The 14,399-nt window shown below is 48.2% G+C and overlaps 2 long non-coding RNA genes across 2 annotated transcripts; both read left to right on the top strand.

Moving 5' to 3' along the window:
• The first annotated feature begins 7,360 nt into the window (after positions 1 to 7,360).
• LOC143696633 (uncharacterized) lies at positions 7,361 to 8,120 on the top strand. Its single transcript, XR_013186023.1, has 3 exons — positions 7,361 to 7,404; positions 7,483 to 7,567; positions 7,648 to 8,120. It is a non-coding gene; the product is annotated as an uncharacterized LOC143696633 (long non-coding RNA).
• A 5,305-nt stretch (positions 8,121 to 13,425) lies between these two features.
• LOC143696563 (uncharacterized) lies at positions 13,426 to 14,136 on the top strand. The gene is made up of 3 exons (XR_013185973.1): positions 13,426 to 13,778; positions 13,947 to 14,006; positions 14,091 to 14,136. It is a non-coding gene; the product is annotated as an uncharacterized LOC143696563 (long non-coding RNA).
• Positions 14,137 to 14,399: the final 263 nt, after the last annotated feature.

Genomic DNA, 14,399 nt, shown 5'->3' with positions numbered 1-14,399 from the left:
TTCACGACATTTATAGAGATGCTGAATGACAGGTGACGGGTAGGCTATCCTAAAATATTTTACAACTGTAACTATTAAGCAAATGGAGAATATTTATATCTCAAACTTTTATTGAATAAAAAAGCCCAAACACTATTACTGGGTAGGTGTCTCCATGGAAATCAATTTGGAAGCTAAGTGCTGGTTTCATTGCTTCATTAACCCAAGCCTGATCCTGGCATGTTGCTGCAGAGCATCAGAATTCTGCAGACTTTGGATAAAGAGTTCTACCTGCACACCAGCAGCTACAGCAAGGGAGGATTTTCTCCAGTCTCCCTCCAGAGCTCTGTCTAGGCCACGGTAGGTACCGGTGTGCAAATACAGGGGAAAGGTCTGGGGTGTGGAGGTGTTATGTCCCCAAGTATTTTTCCTCTCCAGTACCACTTAATAAAACCCCAGAGAAAGCTCCAGGGCTCAAGTGAGGCAGGGAAGAGAATTTATTAAAAAGAAGGGAAAAAATATCCCAAGAGAAAAGCAGCAGCTACTGGAAGAAAAGTAAAATATAAACCCTGACATTTCACAGTGGGCTGGCCTCCATTTCAGTGGCTGAACCTTCCTTCCAATTCTTCATTGTTCTTACAAGTCTTTTTTTTTTAATGCAGTTGTTCCCTGGGTGCTGCAGACTTGGGTAAAAGTGGCTCCATCCAAGAGAAAAAGGGATGAATTCACTCTGCTTTTCTTCCTGCCTTGAAGGAGGTGTGAATGCAATTCCACATCACTTCATCTCTGCTCAGACTGGCGAGGAGAGGAAACTTGATGAGGTAAACCAGAGCACTGGGATTACTAGAGTTCATTTCCAGCAGCTTTTATTTGTATGTAAATTCCCCCGTATTTTGATCAGTTTTTCTTGACAATAACAGTACACCTACCACATCTACCAGCTGATAAGGAGATACTGACAATTAAAGGAAATAGAACATTGCAAGAAACCCCAAGCCGCCTTCCTACAGTACTTGCTTAAATATTTATGGACAGCAAATATCTTGTCAGGTATCATCCCTCGTGCCAGGATATCACCTAGGGTGCTTTCCCAAGGTCTCCCACTGTGTGTTCTCTCACCACATTTGCACCTGGGGCAAGCCACCAGCACCAAGGAGGAAAAAGTTGTGCTGGTGATGTGAGGAGAGCCTGCAGAGCATCTCCACATCCTCAGGGAAAAGCTGTTAGGGCTTGGTTGCTATCAGAGACCCTGGGTAATACTTTTGAAGATGGGCTGTTCAGAAGGGATCCAGCTTCCGGGAATTTATTCATTGATCTGTTTATATACTTATTTTTACAAAGCTACCGGTTTCAGGAGCACAGATGACTGACACCATACCCAGTCATTCCCAGCTGGAACTCTGACAGGAGAATTCCTGATTATCCTTGCCTGCCTGATCTTTCCAGGCTGGCCAACATCTGCTGGGAGTGACTGTGCAGGGCATGGTTTAGGATTGTCCTCTTTTGCTGGGGAAGGTTCTTTGGCTTCATCTTTCTGAAGGACCAGAATTTCATCCTCCAACACCATGTGTCTTTTTCTGTGTCTTTTATAAACAGAAGTTAATCAGTCAAAACTAATCACTGAGCCTTTTTGTGTATGGTAATCAAGAGGTAGTTGCAAAAATTATAATTAAGCAAGTAGCTGTCATATGTCATTTTATACTGGGTAGCACTGAATACTTATTTAGCTGGAGATATAAAGGGAAACAGATTTTAGAAGGTCACACTTACATTTTACAATCAATGTAAAAATGTGTCTGTAAGCATCATTTTGTTTGCAGACCTAAATTATGTGTATTTGTGTGTGTGTATCTCTACATCATCAAATACATGTAAATTTATATGTAAAACATCAGCATGCATGTACACAGACAGCTCACTGGCCAACCACAACAGAAGCAAAATTACATTAAAGTGCACTTTCTCCAACTAGAGCCTTTTGAGACGTGCAGATAAGACACCAAAATGTCAGCTTTGGTTCACAATTACATCACTGCTACACAGATCACCTTCAGCACTGCAGCTATTTTTAATGCTGACAAAAAACGCAGAACACATGATCCTTTTTCAACATTTTTTCAAGTGCATGTTGGAAGTTTTCCACAATAACTTCTCCAACCAGAATACAAAATAGCTGTGTTCACGCAGAGGCTCTGGAGGCAATTAGCAAGGCTTTTATCTAACAGTGCATTTTCTACTGATTTTCTAAACTTTCCCCCTGCTGCACACCTTGCTTTAAAAATACTTAAAAGTGCAAAAGTTGAGTCTCAGGTCTGTCCTTCATGGCTACATTTTGACAGCAAAGCAATGTATTGTTGTTTACTGGCTAAGATGAGCTTTGCATTGTCACATGAAATGAGAGTTTTACCTGAATTCAGTCTTGTTCTGAACAGTCTGAGGGGATTTTTGTGATAAACCAGCTGAAAACTGTTTAGCACTACAAAAGCATACTTTTCATGATAATATATTGTTTCCAGTGAAGTCGTCTCATTTGAGGTGCATATATGATAGGATAGTTTTTCAATTGAAGAATATAATCTTAGGATATGAAAACAACAAATATATATTAGTTCAAAAGGCCAAAGGTGCATGAAATTTTAATTCCAATTTTAAAAGGAAAGAAACTGAGTAGTCTAAATAAACTAGACCACAGTTTAGAAGGTGGTGACTGCTCAGGCCTAAAAGTATGAAGAGTTCAGCCTTTAAACTCTGCTGACATTCTTGATCAGAAGTCTGTGTGGGTGGCAGTTTTGGGGTTTTTCTAATGAACAATAGCAGGCAAACATTTTAACATAGAGACTTTTTCTTACTCCTAGAGAACCAAAGCTCCTGTAAGCACACACAAAGAATGGTGTGAGCCCCAGCTTGTCATTTGGACTGATAGTCCCTTAGCTTCTCTCATTGCTAAAATCACTTGATTTCAGTGTTTTATTTCCCCATCTGCTCTAGAAGTGGCATACCAACAGCTAACCTCAGGAAGATCTGCCCATTTTCTGCAAACACAGATAGTAAAGAACCATATTTAAGTGCCCATAAATGCCAGTTATTCTCATAGCAGTTAGGAATATTTTGCTGCAGATGACAAGAGCACTCATTCAAATTCAAAACAAGCCACCAAAGGTTACATTCTTATTTTCAGCATCTGTTAATAAGGGTTTTCTGTGCATCATATTTTTGTGATTTACCATTATTTTATAGTTTTCTGTATTCTCCTAGACATTGTTCAGCTGTTAACACAAGAAGTATCACTTGAGTTAAATGCTCTGGAAATGCTCACAATTAAAGAGGAGATTCTAAAAATATGTCCCAAACTTGTGGACAGATCACCTTGAATAAGCACTGACAATCACAAAAAGCATCCTGTTGCACAAAAAGGACCTTGCCACCAATATTGGATGCCGAGACCTTTCTAAACAGTAGAAAAAGTACAACACAAGCAGTGCAAAGACAAGAATCAAAAGCTGTGCATGGGCAGCACTTTCCAGAACAGGTCTCGTGCTTTAGGCATTTTTGCTGACCATATCTCATCAGATCTGGCAGCCATTCAGAGAGAGCTTCTTTTATTAAGAGATGAAGAAAGATCATCACACTAAAGAAGTGAATTGCCTTGACTTTTAGTGTGCCTAACGTGCTTTGCTATTGAACACCTTTTACCTGGGCATGCATTGCAGGAGGGAAAAAAATACCACGAAACCACCAAACCTGTATCAAAGGTAGCTTTACATTTCTGGCAGGCATCACTTTCCTAATCTGCCTCACTTTCCTGTTCTTAGAAATCAGAGTCCAAAGTTCAATTGAATATCTTGGAAGGCACATTGGGTATGTGTGAGGTAGCTAATCCTTCTGCCTGCAGCTGAATGCAATGTGTACCACCTCCATTTTTCTAACCTGTGTGTATTGTGCCTAGGCACTTCAATGTTAGATTTCTGTGTATTTAGCAATGAACAAAGTTAAACCCCTCTCTTACACCCAATTTTTTTAGCAGAGAGACAGGAACATTCAAAGTGTCAGTTCAGGCTTGAACCAGTTCATATTTAAATCATTTTATTGTTCCGCAGCATGACTTCCTCTACTTGGTCTCACAATCACAACTCCTGTCAAGGATGGCAAATTTAAATGATTCTTCTTGAGAGTAAAGCTTTCAGATATTAAACCCTTGACTGAATTTTCCTAGGAGAGATTGAATCACTTGGAGATTTCATCATCTGGGGAAGGGCTTGGGGGAAGCGCTGCGCTGCTGTCCAGGGCAGTCGGATTCATTCGGAGCCTTCTTTGGGGGTCAGGGAAAGGCGGGGTGAAGGCTCGGGGCTCTGATGCCGTTGGGGGCACCCCAAGGTGCCCAGGAGAGGGAGCCCCACGGCGGTGCAGGAGCAGGTGGGGGGCGGGCGAGGGGCGGGGGTCACGCTGGGTGCCGTCCCCCAGAGGGACCCAAAGCTGCCCCCAAATGCACAGGGAAATTGCATTCCAATGTCTTGGAACAGAGGCTCATCGGAAGTTCTCTCAGCTATCCAAGCACAGAGCCCTGGAGCCAAGGCAGCCTGAGCTGCTGCGTGCTTGCTGTGAGCCTTGAGGTGAGCGCGCATCATTGCGGGCTCGGGATCGATTGAAATGCGCTAAGGAAACCAGCTCTGGGGAGGGAGGGAGGCAGGGAGGGAAATGCTCTCTTAACATGTGCCAATGCTTCTGTCAAACTCATCAGGGCAGGACAGCGTTCAGACTGAAAGTGTAAGAAGATGTGGAGTGAGACAGAGAACCTGACAGGAGCACCGGACTCACAAGTGCACGAATTTTGCTTTTGGCTTGGATTGAAACTCAGAAGTTGTAAGGAATTTGGAAAGGAGAAGGGACGTTTCAGAAGGAGAAGAAGAAAAAGAAGTTGTTGGTTTTTTTTACAGCCCTGGCAAAATCTTTGGTTCTAGCTAATAAAGGAAGTTAGTTGAAATAAAAAAAAGAAAAAAACATGGGTTTTTCTCCTTCATTGTTGTATTTGTTGGTGGTAGATGGTGTGTTGTTTTATTTCTTGGTCTTATTAACTCTGTGTAAATAGTTTTTTGAGTGAAGCTAACTTTCTGGACAGGTTGGTTTGTATTTGAGGTAGGATTAATTTCAAGAGGTTTCTTTCCTAGACTTCTGATAGGTATTCCTGGGATTTTGGTTTTATTTACTGCATGTATCAACAGAGAGATTTGGTAGGGCCAGCTGGGCTGCTGAAGTTCTGGGTGTTAATTTATTAGATGGCTTTTGTTAAACACAGATTAATTAAGTAAGTTAACAGCAAATTACCCAATTTATCTAGGTATGCTACCTAAACACAATGCTTTATGTCTTACCATTTTTCTGTTGTTCTGCTCCAAGTAGTTGTGTCAAAAAAGAAAGCGCTGTTATTTTTCTGAAGAGCTTTCTTCTATAACAAGACCTTTACTCCCTTTGGATTTGAATCAGAGGAGCCAAACAGCTGCAGCTGCTCTGAGGGCTTTTCTATTCAGTGGGATTAGCCCCCTCCCTTTTCCCAGGCATCATGGGAATGGGAGGCGGGCACCATCAGGGGTATATTAACCCCAGCCTTTGCTGAGGGGTTTCATTCCCTCTCTGGGGTGTGCTGGGGTGAGGGCTCTCCTGTCATTTCAGTGACGAGGCTCTTTCAGCTTATCTCAGCTTGCTTTCAGCAGGTGTTTCTGGGCATCTAAAGCAAGAGAGGCTTGGAAGATCCTGTGAAGAAAATGGCATGGAATACAGGGAGTATTTAAGGTGACGATTTTGGATTTTGTGTTTAGGGGTGATAAAGTGCATTTGCAATTTCTGGTTTTGTTCTTGTTTTGTGTTTTTATTGTTTTTAGGAGGTGCACAGCTTCCAGAGATCCCAGGTTGTGTCCAGCACAGCACTTCTTTCAGCAGATTGATCATGTCACAGGAGGCATCTGCCCAGTGTCAAAAATGATGTTTGAGATGGAGGCTTCAGGTGAGTTGAGGGTTGTGACTGGGAGAGGGAGGGTGAGCAGGTGTCCAGTTAGGAGTTATTGGGGGGCAGGGGGGTTTGCAGGCAGCAGGGTGAGAAAGGGTGTTTATTTGAGGGCCCCCCACACAGGGCTTTTCAGAAGCACAGCAGAGGCATTCCCATGTCTTCCTCACACAAGGTCCACTGCACTCACAGGAATGCCATTGAACTTTGCTTTTCTCTAACCCAGGTGTCACTCATAATAATGCCCACAGCCTTGGAATCAGGATGAAGGTGGAGCCTGAAGGAGCCAGGCACACTCAGGAGAGGGCAAGTAGCTGACTTGCTGGGATTTGGCCCACATAACTCTGAACTCATACTTTGGTTTTGGTTTTCTTTATTGTAGCTGACCGAGAGGCTAACAGGCGATCACAGGGCCCTCCGAGGCAGACTCATTTCAGGTGCAACGTGGATTCACATCACTGATCATCCAAAAGATAAGTCTGGGTCACGGCCTGGAGAAGGGAGAGCAGCGGGTTGGGAGTTCCTGGGACAGATTGAAAAATTAGCAGAGGGAAAAGCAATCTTCTCCAAGGGGCCTCTTAGGACAGCTAAGGGGAGAGACTCCACATTTGATGGCAGCGTGCAGGCGGGCAGGGCAGAGCAGTTCCGGTCCACGTCGTGTTGTCGGGTGTACCGTGTTACCTACTGTGTCTTTGGGGTCCCTTTTGCCTTTTCCCCTCGAGGCCCTCACCACAAGCATAATGTGTCGTGTTTAACGTCCCCCCGTTTGTCACGTTCTGTGTCACGGGTGTCTGCACATATTTGTGCCGGAGCTGCTCTGCCCTGCCGCAGAGGCTGCTGCAACAGGACAAGGCTCAGGGACACGCAGTTTGTGGGGTGTGGCCGGACTCTAGATGATATTCCTAGATAGACAGAAGATGTTTGGAGCTGTGAAGATATCCTGCAGCCCTTTGACGTTTGTCCTCGCTTTCTTTCAGATGCAGAAGGATAAAATCCAGGGCAAAATCCATCCGCCCATCCCGAGTGAGGAGGTTCCCCTGAGCAGGTCAGTCACCGTTTGTCTCTGCAGGGGGAGTGTCAAGTGTGACTCTGTTACAGCTCTGTTCTTTTTCTTTTTAGGAAGTAAAGCTGGACATCAGCAGGCAAGGTGAGATGGGCAAGGTGAGCATTGAGTAGCGTACAGAAGCAGTTAGTTGTTATTGCTCCAGTCTCACTTTGCGGTGCAGCTCTAAGCATCCGTTCCTGTTTCTGCGCTTCAGGCAATCCACTCGGAGTACGCCAAGCCCCAGTCACCAACCGGCCGACGCGCTGGGTTTGCCGCTCTCCCGAGCCCTGGGGAGGAATCCCGGGACTCGGCGGTGAAGCCTCTGCCTTTTCTGTTTAAAGGTGTCACCAGGGCAGCCTTCAGCAATGGCCGAGGAGTTGCGGTGAGTCAGGGAAGTAGGGAGGAGGAGTGAGGCTCCGCTCAGGTTTCAGCAGCGCCACATCCCCTCGTCTCCTCTTAGCCCAGGCGTGCCCCACGACGATGGCGTCAGCCTCCGAGTGCGGCTGAAGCGTGCGGCCCCAGGAGCCGGGCATTCTTGGGAAAGAGTGAGTGGCAGAATTGTTGGGTTTTGGCCAATGTGCTGCTGAGGTTATGCATTGATATTTTGTTTACTTTATTGGAGCAGACGAAGAAACAACAGGAAGTTGTTTAACAAGAGTGCCAGCAGGACCTTCCCAGATGTCGAGGCAGCCTTCCTTTGCACCTGACACAGACCGGCATCCCCAGATGTCTGAGAGATAAGTAGAGGGCCACGACCCACAGAGGGGATGAAACCAGGGCACAGGGCAGGGACCCACCGGGAGGGGTTTTTGAGTCCACTTTGGAGACGGGGGTGTGCACGAAGCGGCCCCTTAGGCCTGTGGGGGAAATAAAAGCAAAGTCTCACTTTTGATCACAGTGCTGAGGTGCGCAGGGCAGAGCAGTGCCGGTGTGTACTGTGTCATTTGTCTATTGTGTGTTCTGTGTGGTTGGATGTGTCATGTCCTTTACCTTAGGCCTTTGAGGAGCCTAGCAGAAACCCTGGCATCATTGTTAGCATCTGTAATCTCTGCATTCCTTGGCCTGGTACCCAGGCCATTGACCTTTTGACTCGGGAGCTCAGACAGGCATCAGAATTGCATCTCTCTTCGGAAGCATCCAGTCAGGTGGCTTTTCAGGTCTTGTTCTGAGCTGCACGGACAGCCGTGCTCCTCAGTGCTCCGTTATGACGGATTAGGCTTTGTAAGAATGCGAGGTTAGGGAGAGGATTCTGACCGTAGGATTCCTGGGTGTCCATCTTTGCAGTTCTTGGAATAAATCATTCAGCCAGCATCTTCCTCCAGGGTTCTCTGATCCTCATCAGTTTGCCATCAGTCTCACCTCGGTCATCTCCTTTTGCATTCTCTGAGTCCTTGCAGCCACTTTCCTTGCCAGGAGATTTCTGTTCCTGTTGTGTCCCCCCTGTCTGTCACGTCCTGTCCCGTGTCACGGGTGTCAGCACACACATTTGTGCCGGAGCTGCTCTGCCCTGCCGCATAGCCTGGTGCAGTAGGAGAAGTCCCTGGGAGTTTGTAATGTGGGGTGTAGTGGGACTCTAGATGGGATTTGTAGATGGACACCAGACGTCTGGAGCTCTTAAATTATCCTGCAACAGTTTGAGTTTTGTCCTAACTTTTTTTTCAGATTCAGATGGATTAAATGTGTGCCAGAGGGCCCCATCCCGAGTGAGGGGTTTCCCCCGTGCAGGTGAGGCACCGTTTGTCTCTGCAGCAGAAGTGTATATGGTGACTCTGTTACAGCACTGTTCTTTGTCTTTCTTTTTAGGAAGTAAATGTGGATACCAGCAGTCAAGGTGAGCAGTGGAGAGAAGTAGTTGTTATTGCTCAGGTCTCAATTTCTGGTGCAGCTCTAAGCTTCCATTCTCGTTTGTGCACTTTAGGCAATCCACTCGGAGTATGCCAAGCCCCCGTCACCAGCCAGCCGATGCACCGGGTTTCCTGCAAATGTGAAGCCTGTGGATGCATTACAGGACTTGGTGATGAAGCCCTGAACTTTTCTATTTAAAGGTGCCATCCAGGTGGCCTCCGGCAGCTGCCCAGGAGTTGTGGTGAGTCAGGGATGTAGGGGGGAGGAGCGAGGGTCCACTCAGGTTTCAGCCGTGCCAAATCACCTCATCTCCTCTTAACCCAGGCGTCCCCTGTGGCAACGGCCTCGGTCTCTGAGTGTGCCCGAAGCGTGCGGCCCAAGCAGCTGAGCGTTCTTAGGAGAAGGGTGAGGAGCAGACTTGTGGGGTTTTGGCCAATGTGGTGCCACGATCAGGCATTGATGTTTGGTTTTCTTTAATACAGCTGTCTAAGAGACACCAGCCCGGTGCCAGCAGGACCTTCCCAGCTGACGAGGTGGCCTTTCTTTGCACCTGAGACCGGCATCCCCAGATGTCTGAGAGAGAAGTAGAGGGCTATGTCCCACAGGGGGGATGAAAGCAGGGTGCTGGTTTGGGAAATACTGCGACGGGTTTTTGAGTCCCCTTTGGAGGTGGGGGGGTGTCCATGAAGTGGCCCCTTAGGCCCCATAAAAGCAAAATCTCACTTTTGATCACAGTGCTGAGGTGCGCTGGGCAGAGCGGTCCCGGTGTGTATTGTGTCCCTTGTCTATTGTGCATTATGTGTTGTTTGGGTATCTCATGTCTCTTACCTTAGCCTTTTCAGGGTCCTGTCAGAAACCTTGGCATTGTTCTTATCGTCTGTGTTCTCTGCATTTCTTGGCCTGGCACCCATGCCTTACAACCTTTGCCTGGGGAGCTCAGACATGTATCAGAATTGCATCTCTCTTTGGAAGCATCCAGTCAGATGTCTTTTCAGGTCTTGTTCTGAGCTGTATGGACAGCTATGCCCTGCCAGGATCCATTATGGCAGATTAGGACTTGAAAGAATGTGAGGACCGGTGGAGGCTTCTGACCGGTCTGATTCTCGGGCATCCATCTTTGCAGTTCTTGGAATAAATCATTCAGTTAGCATCTTCTTCCATCAGTGTTTTCTGAGCCACATCAGCTTGCCATCAGTCTCACCTCAGTCATCTCATTTGGCATGCTCTCGTTGCTCGCAGTAATCCTTTTTGCCAAGAGATTTCTGTCTGTGTTGTGTGCCCATTGTTTGTTGTGTCCTGTCTGTCCTGTGTCACAGGTGTCTGCACATATTTGTGCCGGAGCTGCTCTGCCCTGCTGCATAGCCTTTTGTAATAGGACAAGCCCTGGGGAGTTGAAATTTTTCATGTGGGGTGTACTTGGACTCTAGATGCTGTTCCTAGATTGATATAAGGTGTTTGCAGCTTTTGAGTCATCCTGCCGGTGTTTGACATATGTTCTAACTCTCTTGCGGGTGCAGATGCATTGCATCCATGGCAGAGCACCCCATCCCGGGTGAGGGGGTTCCCCATAGCGGGTCAGTCACCATTTGTCTGTGCAGGGGATGTGTCAAGTGTGACCCTGTTACAGCGCTGTTCTTTGTCTTTATTTTTAGCAAGTATAGCAGGATCTCAGCAGTCAAGTTCAAGAGGGTAAGGTGAGCAGTAGCCTTTCTTGTTGCTGAGGTCTCAATTCCTGGGGCAAGTCTAAGTCTCCGTTCTCGTTTTTGTGCCTTAGGCCATCTGCTCGGAGCATGCCAAGCTCCCATCCCCAACGGGCCGCCGGACCGGGTTTGCCGCTCTCGCGAGCCCCACGTTCCGGGCAGCCATCAGGAACCGCCGAGGAGTTGCGGTGAGTCAGGGAAGTAGGGAGGAGGAGCGAGGGTCCACTCAGGTTTCAGCAATGCCACGTCACCTCCTGTCCACTTAACCCAGGCGCACCCCATGACGACGGCGTCGGCCTCCGAGCGCGGCCGGAGCGTGCGACCCGAAGAGCCGGGCCTTCTTAGGAGAAGGGTGAGTAGCAGACTTGTGGGGTTTTGGCCAATGTGGTGCCACGATCAGGCATTGATGTTTGGTTTCCTTTGATATAGCTGTCTAAGAGGCAACGGCCCGGTGCCAGCAGGACCTTCCCAGCTGACAAGGCGGCCTTCCTTCGCACCTGACATGGACTGGGATTTCCATATGTCCAAGAGATAAGTCAAGGGCTACGACCCACAGAGGGGATGAAAGCAGGGTGCTGGGTTGGGGCTCCTGGGGGGGAGGGGGTTGAGTTGTCTCTGGAGATGAGGGTAGCCAAGATGTGGCCCCTTAGGCCACGTAAAAGGAAAGTCTCACTTTTGATCACAGTGCTGAGGTGCGCAGGGCAGAGCAGTCCCGGTGTGTATCGTGTCCCTTGTCTTTTGTGTATTATGTGATGTTTGGGTATCTCATGTCTCTTATCTTAGCCCTGTGAAGGGCCTGTCAGAAACCTTGGTGCCATTCTTAGAATCTGTGATCTCAGTGTTCCTCAGCCTGGTGCCCAGGCCATGGAACCTTTGACTCAGGAGCTCCGACAGGCATCAGAATTGCATCTCTCTTTGGAAGCATCCAGTCAGGTGGCTTTTCAGGTCTTGTTCTGAGCTGCACGGACAGCCGTGCTCCGCAATGTTCCATTTCAACGGATTAGGCTTTGTAAGAATGCGAGGTTAGGGTGAGGATTCTGACCGTAGGATTCCTGGGTATCCATCTTTGCAGTTCTTGGAATAAATCATTCAGCCAGCATCTTCCTCCAGGGTTCTCTGAGCCTCATCAGTTTGCCATCTGTCTCATCTTGGTCATCTCCTTTTGCGTTCTCTGAGTCCTTGCAGCCACTTTCCTTGCCAGGAGATTTCTGTTCCTGTTGTGTCCCCCCTGTCTGTCACGTCCTGTCCCGTGTCACGGGTGTCAGCACACACATTTGTGCCGGAGCTGCTCTGCCCTGCCGCATAGCCTGGTGCAGTAGGAGAAGTCCCTGGGAGTTTGTAATGTGGGGTGTAGTGGGACTCTAGATGGGATTTGTAGATGGACACCAGACGTCTGGAGCTCTTAAATTATCCTGCAACAGTTTGAGTTTTGTCCTAACTTTTTTTTCAGATTCAGATGGATTAAATGTGTGCCAGAGGGCCCCATCCTGGGTGAGGGGTTTCCCCCGTGCAGGTGAGGCACCGTTTGTCTCTGCAGCAGAAGTGTATATGGTGACTCTGTTACAGCACTGTTCTTTGTCTTTCTTTTTAGGAAGCAGATGTGGATACCAGCTGTCAAGGTGAGCAGTGGAGAGCAGTAGTTGTTATTGCTCAGGTCTCAATTTCTGGTGCAGCTCTAAGCTTCCGTTCTCGTTTGTGCACTTTAGGCAATCCACTCGGAGTATGCCAAGCCCCCGTCACCAGCCGGCCGATGCACCGGGTTTCCTGCAAATGTGAAGCCTGTGGCTGCATTACAGGACTTGGTGATGAAGCCCTGAACTTTTCTATTTAAAGGTGCCATCCAGGTGGCCTCCGGCAGCTGCCCAGGAGTTGTGGTGAGTCAGGGATGTAGGGGGGAGGAGCGAGGGTCCACTCAGGTTTCAGCCGTGCCAAATCACCTCATCTCCTCTTAACCCAGGCGTCCCCTGTGGCAACGGCCTCGGTCTCTGAGTGTGCCCGAAGCGTGCGGCCCAAGCAGCTGAGCGTTCTTAGGAGAAGGGTGAGGAGCAGACTTGTGGGGTTTTGGCCAATGTGGTGCCACGATCAGGCATTGATGTTTGGTTTTCTTTAATACAGCTGTCTAAGAGACACCAGCCCGGTGCCAGCAGGACCTTCCCAGCTGACGAGGTGGCCTTTCTTTGCACCTGAGACCGGCATCCCCAGATGTCTGAGAGAGAAGTAGAGGGCTATGTCCCACAGGGGGGATGAAAGCAGGGTGCTGGTTTGGGAATTACTGGGAGGGGGGGATTTGAGTCCGCTTTGGAGGTGAGTAGCTTTGGAGGTGGGGGGGTGTCCATGAAGTGGCCCCTTAGGCCCCATAAAAGCAAAATCTCACTTTTGATCCCAGTGCTGAGGTGAGCGGGGCAGAGCAGTCCCAGTGTGTATTGTGTCACTTGTCTTTTGTGTATTATGTGTTGTTGGATATCTCATGTCTTTTATCATAGCCCTTTGAGGGGCCTGTCAGAAACCTTGGCACCAGTCTTAGTATCTGTACTCTCAGCGTTCCTTGCCCTGGCACCGATGCCATGGAACTTTTAACTCGGCAGCTCAGACAGGTATCAGAATGGCAACTCTTTTTCGAAGCATCCGGTCAGATGTCTTTTCAGGTCTTGTTCTGAGCTGTATGGACAGCTGCACCCTGCAAGGTTCTGTTATGATGGATTAGGACTTGTAAGAATGTGGGGACAGGTAGAGGCTTCTGACCGTAGGATTCTCGGGCATCCATCTTTGCAGTTCTTGGAATAAATCATTCAGTTAGCATCTTGTTCCTCCAGGGTACTCTGAACTTCATCAGCCTGCCATCAGTTTCACCTCGGTCCTCTAATTTTGCATCCTCTTGGTGCTCGCTGTCATTTTCCTTACCCAGAGATTTCTGTTCCTGTTGTGTCCCCGTTGTTTGTCCTGTCCTGTGTCACGGGTGTCTGCACACATTTGTGCTGGAGCTGCTCTGCCTTGCTGCATAGCCTGGTGCAATAGGACAAGTCCCGGGGACTTGATGTTTGTAATGTGGGGTGTCGTTGGACTCTAGGTGGGATTTGCAGATGGGCACAAGATGTCTGGAGCTCTTAAGTTATCCTGCAGCTCTTTGATTTTTGTCCTTTCTTTCAGGTGCAGAAGGATGAAATCCAGGGCAGAGCCCCCCATCCCGGGTGAGGGGAATTCCCCCGAGCAGGTCAGTCACTGTTTGTCTCTGTAGAGAGAGCATAAATGATGGCTCTCTTTTTAGGAAGTCAAGGCCGAGTGGGCGAGGTGAGCATTGAGTAGTGTACAGAAGCAGTTGTTTTTGCTGAGTTGTCTCAGTTTCTGGTGCAGCTCTTAGCATCTCCACTTTTTATTTTAGGTGGTCCACTTGCCGTCTATCCTGGCCGGGCATGCCCATTCCAGCTGTGTGCAGCTTAAGGTATCAGTGTGGCATCCTTGTCAGATTTGGGAGGTTGTGTTTTCACAGTGTCTCAGCATGCTTTTCTGCTTTGTTTCTTTGCAGGTGCTGTCGCTGCCCTAGGCACGCCAAGGAACAGAGGAGGGCAGGTGAGTCGGTGTTTAGGCAGGCTGACTCACAGGTGAGTGTTACACAGCAGCATGCTAAGTGTGTACCTATTCTTTTTGCAGGTATCTTCTGGGCAGCCTCTGGAGTCAAATCAAGATTTGAGGTGGGCCGGGGCAGGGGTGCGGAGGAGCCCTGGGGATTACTGTTTTTGACGGCAATAGTCACCTTTTCTGTTTTGTCTTAGGTACCCTGAGGAGCCTCGTAGCCAAAGGTTGGAAACAACAGCACCGAGGCACACACGGAGCA

The sequence above is a fragment of the Agelaius phoeniceus genome, chromosome W (assembly GCF_051311805.1).
Source record: "Agelaius phoeniceus isolate bAgePho1 chromosome W, bAgePho1.hap1, whole genome shotgun sequence".
Classification (NCBI taxonomy): Eukaryota; Metazoa; Chordata; class Aves; order Passeriformes; family Icteridae; genus Agelaius; species Agelaius phoeniceus.
This window is presented reverse-complemented; position numbering and strand designations above follow the sequence as displayed.